Source organism: Neoarius graeffei, chromosome 3 (genome assembly GCF_027579695.1).
Source record: "Neoarius graeffei isolate fNeoGra1 chromosome 3, fNeoGra1.pri, whole genome shotgun sequence".
NCBI classification, from domain to species: Eukaryota; Metazoa; Chordata; class Actinopteri; order Siluriformes; family Ariidae; genus Neoarius; species Neoarius graeffei.
The window spans coordinates 120,706,184-120,719,421 of NC_083571.1; positions in this window are offsets into that span (position 1 = coordinate 120,706,184).

The window sequence follows — 13,238 nt, forward strand, 5'->3', positions numbered from 1 at the left end:
TCAAACACACATAGGGAGTGTTAAACCATTTGGAGTTCAACATTAATGCCTTTTGAACATTTTAATAATTGCTGGAGACACAAAATGGCATCCAGAGCAATCTTCACACTTCTCTATCATTATCCTGTACTGTCCTGAAGCCCCAGTGATTGTATATTCAAAATATAGTGCACTAAAAGACCTTTTTTATTGTTTTTAATGTTGAACCAATATAGTGAATTTAGGGCAGGAATAGAGAGTTGCTCTTTTTTTGATATTTTTTCACCTTTATTGGATAGGACAGTGTAGAGACAGGAAATGAGTGGGAGAGAGATTTGGGGAGGGATCGGGAAATGATCTCGGGTCGGAATCGAACCCGGGTCCCCGGATTTATGGTATGGTGCCTTATCCACCTGAGCCCGAGCACTGTCTTGTTGAAATCACCATGGAAAAGACATCACCTTGAACAGTGGCGTCGCCAGGATTTTTTACATGGGGTGGCCAAAGAGGGGGCCAAGGATATACAAGGGGTGGCCATGCTGTGACTAAATAAAAGGGGGGGGGGGGGGGTCCGGGGGTCCTCCCCCGGGAAATTTTGAATTAGCTAGATTTGATTTCCTGTATTCTGATGTATCTGGTGCCTAACTCATGAACAAAACCCATGTGAGCCAAGAGGTCAGAAATTAATGTATTAATTTATTTATGTAACATAAAACATCTGCAAAACAAAGAAACCATCCAACTTGTTTACTCTAGTTAAGCATCAGTATTTTAACGATCACTACTAAAATGCAAAAGTAAAAACTAAAAGATCACCTGTCCCAGGCACCTGGGAAGTAGTAAGGATATTAGTCAGGCTTGAATAAAGAGTGCTTTGCTCAGGAAAAGGAAAATACTTGTATACTTAACTCATACATACAACATATGTAAAACACTTACAACATGTTGTGATATTGTCCATTGTAAGTACTGTACAAACTAAATGTGTTGAGTTACAAAATATGTGTGTGGTTTTTTTGTGTGTGAGTGTGTGTGTGAGAGTGAAAGTGTTACACTGATGGAACACATGACATAGATGAGGTGTAGTGCATGAGTGGTGTGTGTGTGAGAGAGAGAGGGGAAAGTACAACCCCGATTCCAAAAAAGTTGGGACAAAGTACAAATTGTAAATAAAAATGGAATGCAGTAATTTACAAATCTCAAAAACTGATATTGTATTCACAATAGACCATAGACAACATATCAAACGTCGAAAGTGAGACATTTTGAAATTTCATGCCAAATATTGGCTCATTTGAAATTTCATGACAGCAACACATCTCAAAAAAGTTGGGACAGGGGCAATAAGAGGCTGGAAAAGTTAAAGGTACAAAAAAGGAACAGCTGGAGGACCAAATTGCAACTCATTAGGTCAACTGGCAATAGGTCATTAACATGACTGGGTATAAAAAGAGCATCTTGGAGTGGCAGCGGCTCTCAGAAGTAAAGATGGGAAGAGGATCACCAATCCCCCTAATTCTGCGCCGACAAATAGTGGAGCAATATCAGAAAGGAGTTCGACAGTGTAAAATTGCAAAGAGTTTGAACACATCATCATCTACAGTGCATAATATCATCAAAAGATTCAGAGAATCTGGAAGAATCTCTGTGCATAAGGGTCAAGGCCGGAAAACCATACTGGGTGCCCGTGATCTTCGGGCCCTTAGACGGCACTGCATCACATACAGGCATGCTTCTGTATTGGAAATCACAAAATGGGCTCAGGAATATTTCCAGAGAACATTATCTGTGAACACAATTCACCGTGCCATCCGCCGTTACCAGCTAAAACTCTATAGTTCAAAGAAGAAGCCGTATCTAAACATGATCCAGAAGCACAGACGTCTTCTCTGGGCCAAGGCTCATTTAAAGTGGACTGTGGCAAAGTGGAAAACTGTTCTGTGGTCAGACGAATCAAAATGTGAAGTTCTTTATGGAAATCAGGGACGCTGTGTCATTCGGACTAAAGAGGAGAAGGACGACCCAAGTTGTTATCAGCACTCAGTTCAGAAGCCTGCATCTCTGATGGTACGGGGTTGCATTAGTGCGTGTGGCATGGGCAGCTTACACATCTGGAAAGACACCATCAATGCTGAAAGGTATATCCAGGTTCTAGAGCAACATATGCTCCCATCCAGACGACGTCTCTTTCAGGGAAGACCTTGCATTTTCCAACATGACAATGCCAAACCACATACTGCATCAATTACAGCATCATGGCTGCGTAGAAGAAGGGTCCGGGTACTGAACTGGCCAGCCTGCAGTCCAGATCTTTCACCCATAGAAAACATTTGGCGCGTCATAAAACGGAAGATACGACAAAAAAGACCTAAGACAGTTGAGCAACTAGAATCCTACATTAGACAAGAATGGGTTAACATTCCTATCCCTAAACTTGAGCAACTTGTCTCCTCAGTCCCCAGACGTTTACAGACTGTTGTAAAGAGAAAAGGGGATGTCTCACAGTGGGAAACATGGCCTTGTCCCAACTTTTTTGAGATGTGTTGTTGTCATGAAATTTAAAATCACCTAATTTTTTCTCTTTAAATGATACATTTTCTCAGTTTAAACATTTGATATGTCATCTATGTTCTATTCTTTTCACCTTTATTGGATAGGACAGGAAATGAGTGGGAGAGAGAGACAGAGAAGGATCGGGAAATGACCTCAGGTCAGAATCAAACCCAGGTCCCCGGATTTATGGTACGGCACCTTAGCCACCACGCCCCAGCTATGTTATATTCTGAATAAAATATGGAATTTTGAAACTTCCACATCATTGCATTCCATTTTTATTTACAATTTGTACATTGTCCCAACTTTTTTGGAATCGGGGTTGTATGTGCACTGCATGTAGATATACCGTAGATGAGCTGTAGTATACGAATTGTGTGTGTGTGTGTGTGAGAAGATATCTCATCTCATCTCATCTCATTATCTGTAGCCGCTTTATCCTGTTCTACAGGGTCGCAGGCGAGCTGGAGCCTATCCCAGCTGACTACGGGTGAAAGGCGGGGTACACCCTGGACAAGTCGCCAGGTCATCACAGGGCTGACACATAGACACAGACAACCATTCACACTCACATTCACACCTACGGTCAATTTAGAGTCACCAGTTAACCTAACCTACATGTCTTTGGACTGTGGGGGAAACCGGAGCACCCGGAGGAAACCCACGCGGACACGGGGAGAACATGCAAACTCCGCATAGAAAGACCCTCGCCGGCCACGGGGCTCGAACCCAGGACCTTCTTGCTGTGAGGCGACAGCGCTAACCACTACACCACCGTGCCGCCCTGTGTGAAGATATGTTACATGTAAATACAAAAATGAAGTGCATAAGTTGTGTGTGTGTGAGAGAGAGTGTATGTTCAGAGTGCATGAGTGTTGTGTGTGTTATATGTGAATATAGAAATGTAGTACATGGGTGGTGTGTGGGTGAGTGTGTGCTCAGAGTGCATGAGTGGTGTGTGTGTTGAGAGTGCACGAGTGTTGTGTATACCAGTGAGTGTGTTACATAAAAATATATAGATATGTAGTGCATCATGCATGAGTGGTGTGTATGTGTGTGTAAGAGAGGGTGTGTGTTGAGAGTGCATGAGTTGTATCTTATAGTGAGTGAGAGAAAGACATAGTGTGTGTTAAGAGAATGAAGTACGTGTTCATACAGTATATGAGTGAGAGAGAGAGAGAGTTAAGACAGTGCATGAGTGTTACATTTAAATATAAAAATTTAGTGCATGAGTTGTGTGTCTGTGTTGAGAGTGTATGAATGTTACATGTAAATATAGAAATGTAGTGCACAAATTGTGTGTGTGAGAGTGAGATAGACAGTGTGTTAAGAGAGTGCATAAGTGTTGTGTATGAGTGAGTGTCTCATCTCATTATCTCTAGCCGCTTTATCCTTATACAGGGTCGCAGGCAAGCTGGAGCCTATCCCAGCTGACTACGGGCGAAAGGCGGGGTTCACCCTGGACAAGTCGCCAGGTCATCACAGGGCTGACACATAGACACAGACAACCATTCACACTCACATTCACACCTACGGTCAATTTAGAGTCACCAGTTAACCTAACCTGCATGTCTTTGGACTGTGGGGGAAACCGGAGCACCCGGAGGAAACCCACGCGGACACGGGGAGAACATGCAAACTCCACACAGAAAGGCCCTCGCCGGCCCCAGGGCTCGAACCCAGGACCTTCTTGCTGTGAGGCGACAGCGCTAACCACTACACCACCGTGCCGCCCATGAGTAAGTGTGTTACATGTAAATATAGAAATGTGGTGCATGAGTAGTGTGTGTGAGAGAGAGAGGGGTAGGGGGAGAGTGTATGAGTGTTGTGTATGAGTGTGACAATTATTAAATCACTGTGTTCTCCCACCAGTAACACACAACATCTCTATATTTTCATGTAACAGACAAACATTAACTTTAAAAGTTGCATTCTGCGGTTAGAGTGAGCAAAGTGATTCACAGACAGCTAACTTGCCGACGTAATTTTCTCTTTTGAGTCATACAATCGAAAACCACCAACGTTTTGCCTTCTATCTATCTAATATCTATCTATGTGTGCACACAGCACAAATCCCACTGTAGCCGGATATCTATAAAGACACATATTTATCTATACGGTTGCATTTACATGTAAACGGTTTCAGTCACTGAAAACGGATACTTTCGAAAACCCCGGGCAGAGTGGAGATTTCTGGAAACTTGGGAGATTTCTGGAACTCTGAATTGTCTGAGGACAGAATTGTAACTATGTCTACAAAGTGAGAAAACTTGGAGAGTATAAGAGATGAATAACTTACATCCCAAATTAATCGCACGTTCATGTAGTTCGGAGGTTGTTGTGTTGTCGGACTAGAGCATGACTATCTGATACCACCACCGTCACGACAACCCGCTCATCCACCTGCTGCTTGAACGCAGGACTGCTTTAAATGGACAGATTGGGACTTATTTGAACACCAGGAGCTGGAGACATTCACAGGAACGGTACTGGACTTTATCAAGTTCTGTATCAGAAATGTGACGGTGAATAAAAACATCCAGGTCTTCCCAAACCAGAAACCCTGGATGACCAGCCAGGTCCGCTCACTCCTCAGGGCTCGCGACGCTGCCTTCAGGTCAGGTGACAGAGCTCTGTACAGTGCCGCTCGAGCTGATCTGAAAAGAGAAATTAAAAAAGCCAAGGTGGACCATAGGCTGCGTATAGAGTCCCACCTGTCCAGCAACAACATACGGGAGGTGTGGCGGGGCATACAAGACATCATGAACTTCAGGGACTGTGATGCGTCAACAGGAGACTGGAGTGTGCCGCTGGCAGAGGAGCTAAATTGCTTCTTTGCTCGCTTTGAAACATCTCAGCAGCACTCATCTGCTCCAGCCCTGCCCCCACCACCATACAGTTCGTACATCACCCCATTCACTGTACAGGAGCATGATATCAGACGGGTGCTCCTGGCAGTGAACCCCAAGAAAGCTGCCGGCCCAGATGGAGTACCTGGTAATGTGCTCAGAGCATGTGCCCACCAGCTCGCCCCTACCTTCACCAGGATCTTTAACCTCTCCCTGGCTCAGGCAGTCATCCCGCCCTGCCTAAAATCAGCTACAATAATCCCGGTGCCGAAGAAGTCTCCTGTCACCAGCCTGAATGACTACCATCCTGTGGCCCTCACTCCGGTAATCATGAAGTGCTTCAAGAGACTAGTTCTTCAGCACATCAAGGACCACCTCCCCCTAGACTTCGACCCCTACCAGGTCGCATATCGTGCGAAGAGATCCACAGAGGACACCATTGCCGTAGCTCTACACTCTGTACTGACCCACCTGGAGCAGCAGCAGAGCTACGTCCGCATACTCTTTGTGGATTACAGTTCTGCTTTCAACACAATAATCCCGGACATCCTTATCAGTAAACTGGACACTCTCGGCCTTCCCCCCTCACATGTGCCTGGATAAAGGACTTTCTTACCAACTGGCCCCAGACTGTGATACTTGGTCCCCACTTCTCCTCCACCCGCACATTGAGCACCAGCTCTCTTCAGGGCTGTGTGCTGAGCCCCCTCCTGTACTGCCTCTACACCCACAACTGTAGTCCGACCCACAACAATAACAACCTTATCGTCAAGTTTGCAGACAACACCGCAGTGGTCGGACTCATCTCAAAGGGAGACGATGCAGCCTACAGAGAGGATGTCCTGAAGTTGGCAGCCTGGTGTTCAGAAAATAACCTCACTCTGAACACCAAGAAAACCAAAGAGCTCATTATTGACTTCAGGAAGCACAGCACCGACCTAGCCCCCCTCTACATCAACAACGTGTATGTGGAGAGGGTCCACACCTTCCGGTTTCTCAGCGTCCTCATCTCCGCCAACATCTCCTGGTCAGCAAACATTACAGCAGTCATTAAGAAGGCTCAGCAGTGGCTACACTTCCTGAGAGTCCTCAGGAAGTACAACCTAAACTCCAACCTGCTGCTGACCTTCTACCGCTCATCCATCGAGAGCCTGCTAACGTACTGTATCACAGTATAGTACAGCAGCTACACTGCTGTAGACAGGGAGAGGCTCCAGAGGGTAGTTAAGGCAGCACAGAAGATCATTGGCTGCCCTCTCCCCTCCCTGATGGACATTTACACCTCCCGCTGCCTTAGCAGAGCTAAGAATATTATCAAGGACAGCTCCCACCCTGGCTTTGATCTGTTCGACCTGTTGCCCTCAGGGAGGCGCTACAGGTGCATCAGGACAAAGACAAATCGATTAAAAAACAGCTTCTTTCCAAAAGCCATAACCGCCCTGAACTTGGATATGCTCTGACTTTATAGACTATTTTACTATGTACTAATTTATAATGTGCAGTACTTTGTAAGGTGACTCTCTCTATGCAATACTTTTATAATGTGCAATACCTCACTCCATAATGTGAAACGCAACACATTCACCTCAGGACTGTGCACCTTACACACAACACATACACCTCAGGACTGTGCACCTTACACACAACACATACACCTCAGGACTGTGCACCTTACACACAGCACATACACCTCAGGACTGTGCGCCTTACACACTGCACATACACCTCAGGACTGTACGCCTTACACACTGCACATACACTTCAGGACTGTGCGCCTTACACACTGCACAGACACCTCAGGACTGTGCGCCTTACACACAGCACAGACACCTCAGGACTGTGCACCTTACACACAGGACAGACACCTCAGGACTGTGCACCTTACACACAGCACATACACGTCAGGACTGTGCACCTTACACACAGCACATACACCTCAGGACTGTGCACCTTACACACAGCACATACACCTCAGGACTGTGCACCTTACACACAGCACGTACACCTCAGGACTGTGCACCTTACACACAGCACATACACCTCAGGACTGTACACCTTACACACAGCACATACACCTCAGGACTGTACACCTTACACACTGCACACACACCTCAGGACTGTGCACCTTACACACTGCACACACACCTCAGGACTGTGCACCTTACACACAACACATACACCTCAGGACTGTGCACCTTACACACAGCACATACACCTCAGGACTGTGCACCTTACACACAGCACATACACCTCAGGACTGTGCACCTTACCTTACCTTGCATACTTCATAATGTGTAATATTTTGTCTTATAATGTGACTCTCTCATGCAATAATTTATAATGTGACTGTCTCTGTGCAATACTTTAAATGTGCAATACCTCACTCCATAAATGTGTAACACAACACATACACCTCAGACTGTGCACCTTACCCCCCTTACACACTCCCCCCTTCCCCTCTCTCTCTCTACACACTGTTTGCACTGTTATTGGAGATGCTTTAATCTCATTGTACATGTGTATAGTGACAATAAAGGCATTCTATTCTATTCTATTCTGAAATGTTTATGTGCTACAGTAATATGCATCCCAGCAGAAACCAAATAGGCGGAACAAAAATCCAGCGGGCGGAACTAACATTTCGTGGGACATATCAGTTTTATAAATTTTATTGTCTGGCCCTGGGGTGGCCAGGGTGGGGCCAAGACGTGCCCTGGGGTGGCCACCCCCCGGCCACCCCTTAGCTCTACTCCTGGTCTTGAAGGCAGCATATGTTGCTCCAAAATCTCAGTGTACTTTTCTGCATTAATGCTCCATCACAGAAGTGCAAGTTACCTTTGCCAAGGGTACTGACAACAACCCCGTACCATGACACACCCTGGTTACTGGATTTGTTCCTGGTAACAGTCTGGATGGTCCCTTTCTTCTTTGGTCCAGAGCACTCAGTGTCCATTTCTTCCAAAACAGACCTGGAATAATGATTCGTCTGACCGCAATACATGTTCCCACTGTGTGATGTTCCATCCCAGATGCCTCTGAGCCAAGAGAAGTCGACGGGGCTTCTGGACACAGTTAACATAAGGCTTGCACAGTAAATTTTTAACTGGTGTTTGTGGATGTAACTCTGTATTGTAGCTTGATAAAGGTTTTCAAAAATAATCCCAAGCCCATGTGGTTCTGTCAGCTGTAGATGAATGACTGTTCTTGATGCAGCGCCATCTGAGGGATCAGAGATCATGGGTGTTCAGATTAGGCTTGAGCCCTTTACACACCGAAATTCCTCTGATTTTGGGTAGTAGATTAAATTTAACATCCATCCATCCATCCATCCATCCATCCATCCATCCATTATCTGTAGCCACTTATCCTGTTCTACAGGGTTGCAGGCAAGCTGGAGCCTATCCCAGCTGACTATGGGTGAGAGGCGGGGTACACCCTGGACAAGTTGCCAGATCATCACAGGGCTGACACATAGAGACAAACAACCATTCACACCTACGGTCAATTTAGAGCCATCAATTATCCTAACCTGCATGTCTTTGGACTGTGGGGGAAACCGGAGCACCCGGAGGAAACCCACGCGGACACGGGGAGAACATGCAAACTCCGCACAGAAAGGCCCTCGCCGGCCACGGGGCTTGAACCCGGACCTTTTTGCTGTGAGACAACAGTGCTAACCACTACACCACCGTGCCACCAATTTAACATACATTTAATGTAAATTAATTTAAATTGTGTTATTAAATATCTAGCTAGTGGACCAATTAATGTAGTATTAACCTAGCTAACTACAGTTACAAGATACATTATAAATATGTAATTGATATTAACAGTAAATAACCTATAACTGATTTATTATTCTTGTTTTTATTTCAGATCCAACAATATTTTGGATGAAAAGGTGAGCAATAAGAATCTAATAAAGTAATAAATTGTAATGTCTTAATAAAATATATGGTGTGATTTTGCTCTTATCGACAATGTTTTAAGTTTCAAAAGCATTGATTAGCCTGTTTTAACACTTCATTTTGTGCAATATGAGAATTTTTAGTGTACATATAGAAACCTTAATAAATAAGAGATTAATGCTCTGCTATACATTTAAAAATCTGAAAAAAAGATTAATGTTTCATGTTGATGGACAGGGGAGGGTTAGGGTTAGAACCCCTGGATTTAAAGCCACAAAGCCCCTGGTTTCTGTAAGTATCTGGAAAACAAATTTGGTTCTTAACCTTGATCCTGATGATCCCACACACTTATGTGGATGTTTTTAGGATTTCCCTCTTCTGAACTATATGGGGTAAGCTGGCTCAGCCTCCTGCAAGAGAGCAAATTGAAACATTGTTATTCCAGCTTGTGTCACCAGAGGGAGCCAGAGAACACCATCTTGATTCTAATCAATGGTAATCAGATACACCTGTGCCTGGGTCTATTTAAGAAGAGCATCCCATTGACTTAGTGTTCAGTCTTGAGGTAATTAGGCTGTGTGTTGGTGCCAAAGTCTTAGCTGGTATAGGCCATTTATGTGATCTCTAGAGCTAACTCTTGTGCTCACTTAGCTGTCAGCATAAATAAAATAATAATAAATACATAGTTCTGGTCCAGACTTTTAGTAGGCCTGAACTTTTTGTTAAACCTTGGATATTTGGTTTTCTCTGCACTTGGATCCATCCCTGGCTCCTTGCTGAACTCATAGGGTTATGTTCATGCCAGTGACTGCTGGAGACTGCTTTATTCAAACCATATGTAAGATATTTGGTAGTCCTGTGTGTGTTGGTTAGGGAGCAGCTTCTCATCACTTCCAGATTCAGTAGGGCAGTTGTAATGTGTCTGAATATGTCATTGAGTTCTATACCCTGGCAACTAAGGGTGGTGATTTTCCATACTCGTAGAAAGTGGATGGAATCAATAGAATTCATTCACTCAAGTGGAAATGGCCATTTTTGATTTTTTTTTTTTCGAAATCTAGCACCGCTAATTTTGAAGAAAAATAAAATACACCACAAAATATTGTTTGATGTTCCATTCCAGAGAACCAGAAACTAATTTACATCACATCTTTCAATTTCACACATACATAGTAGCAGAAATTAGTTCAAGTGTTTAGTCAATCGTGTTTTCACACTGAAGCTTGAAATGTCACCAATGTCCCAAATCCCAATGCTTATTAGTGCTGAGGTTCCCAAAAGCATCGTAGGACAAACGTCCTCATGAAATGAGAGCGCAAACAGCATGATGAACACTTACTCTCTCCTAGTGCTGCTAAAACTCTATTAGTTCAAAGAAGAAGCCATATCTAAACATGATCCAGAAGCGCAGACGTCTTCTCTGGGCCAAGGCTCATTTAAAATGGACTGTGGCAAAGTGGAAAACTGTTCTGTGGTCAGACGAATCAAAATTTGAAGTTCTTTATGGAAATCAGGGACGCCGTGTCATTTGGACTAAAGAGGAGAAGGACAACCCGAGTTGTTATCAGCGCTAAGTTCAGAAGCCTGCATCTCTGATGGTATGGGGTTGCATTAGTGCGTGTGGCATGGGCAGCTTACACATCTGGAAAGACACCATCAATGCTGAAAGGTATATCCAGGTTCTAGAGCAACATATGCTCCCATACAGACGACGTCTCTTTCAGAGAAGACTTTGCATTTTCCAACATGACAATGCCAAACCACATACTGCATCAATTACAGCATCATGGCTGCGTAGAAGAAGGGTCCGGGTACTGAACTGGCCAGCCTGCAGTCCAGATCTTTCACCCATATAAAACATTTGGCGCATCATAAAACGGAAGATACGACAAAAAGGACTTAAGACAGTTGAGCAACTAGAATCCTACATTAGACAAGAATGGGTTAACATTCCTATCCCTAAACTTGAGCAACTTGTCTCCTCAGTCCCCAGACGTTTCCAGACTGTTGTAAAGAGAAAAGGGGATGTCTCACAGTGGGAAACATGGCCTTGACCCAACTTTTTTGAGATGTGTTGTTGTCATGAAATTTAAAATCACTTAATTTTTCTCTTTAAATGATACATTTTCTCAGTTTAAACATTTGATTTGTAATCTATGTTCTATTCTGAATAAAATATGAAATTTTGAAACTTCCAAATCATTGCATTCCGTTTTTATTTACAGTTTGTACTTTGTCCCAACTTTTTTGGAATCGGGGTTTTATATATATATGTATATGTGTGTATATATAATGGTGTGTGTGTGTGTATATATATGTATATAAAATATATAAAAAGGGCGGCACGGTGGTGTAGTGGTTAGCGCTGTCGCCTCACAGCAAGAAGGTCTGGGTTCGAGCCCCGTGGCCTGCGAGGGCCTTTCTGTGTGGAGTTTGCATGTTCTCCCCGTGTCCGCGTGGGTTTCCTCTGGGTGCTCCGGTTTCCCCCACAGTCCAAAGACATGCAGGTTAGGTTAACTGGTGACTCTAAATTGACCGTAGGTGTGAATGTGAGTGTGAATGGTTGTGTGTGTCTACATGTCAGCCCTGTGATGATCTGGCGACTTGTCCAGGGTGTACCCCGCCTTTCGCCTGTAGTCAGCTGGGATAGGCTCCAGCTTGCCTGCGACCCTATAGAACAGGATAAAGTGGCTACAGATAATGAGATGAGATGTTAATATCAGTAATGACTATTATAAATTGCCAATGGTAGACCCTCTGATGATAATGTTCTAATAATATTCTATTTCTAAGTCTAGTAAAAGTCAGACAAAAAAAAGTCAGACAAGTTCGTTAGAATCTAACATCTGGTCTGGTCATCTAACTTTGTCAGATATAGGGTCGTCTTGCTGCCGTCCAAAATAGTCCGCCATTCATCCCTGGTGACCATTGCGACGGGCAATCCCAGCTTTATCTTGGTGATTTTCTGATATTTTTTCTTTGTAGTTTGGCTTTCGCCCTTTCCACCAACAGATCTTCGTTTCATTATCTCATTCAAGAGCACAAAGTTAAAGCCGAGCAGGCCATAAATACAGACGAAATGCAGATGCAAAAAAACAAACAAAATGGTTGAGTGTCGCAGGTTTTCTCGTTCTATCGCGCGTATTATTAATAGCACCATCTGTATGCTTTATCGGTAACTGCTAAGACATTGGGTGGCTCAGTGTGACCCCGTGGCGGGGACCGAATTCCGCTCCATTCATATGCGCACTTGATCTGCGCGCGCAGGCCGCCGGTATTCACTCCAATCCCCCCATTACACCGATCGGTGTACCGACCGGGGAATTGGCATATACCGCGGGGCAGGCCCGGCGCCAGGAACAGTTTACTAAGGGGGCAATTAGAAATCACAAGGGGGCAAATATTTTTCATATAGTGTGTAGTAGTGATGGCGGTCTGACAACGTGTTTCAAACAATTAACTACGCCAACCACAAAACCATGGCCCCGAAGGTTGCTTTAGTACAGGAAAATCATGTGACATATTACCAGGGCAGTTGCGCTTTATCAACTCCCGTGCCCACCTGTTAACTCTCCCCTCCAATTTTCTCACAGACACACGTTATAACCGGAAAGATGCCAAACATAAAACAACACACACACACCTACAGCCAAGTCCTTTAAATTTAAAATACATACAAATAGCTCTGCGGCATGAAAACAAAACGTCAATGCAAATCTAAGGTACTTGGCTCGGCGGCCAAAATCATAATTTAAAAAAAATCAACAGACCCCACGGCTGCACCAGTAATAGCCTTCCTGACTCGCACCAAGTCAACGCTAACCACTTAATCCGCGATCCCAGTTTAGGCGTGTAGGGGACTAAACACTCTGAAGTGATGAATTTTCACCCCCGCTGCATGGGGGGGGGGGGGTGATGTCAACGACACATATTCTTACGCTATTTGCGC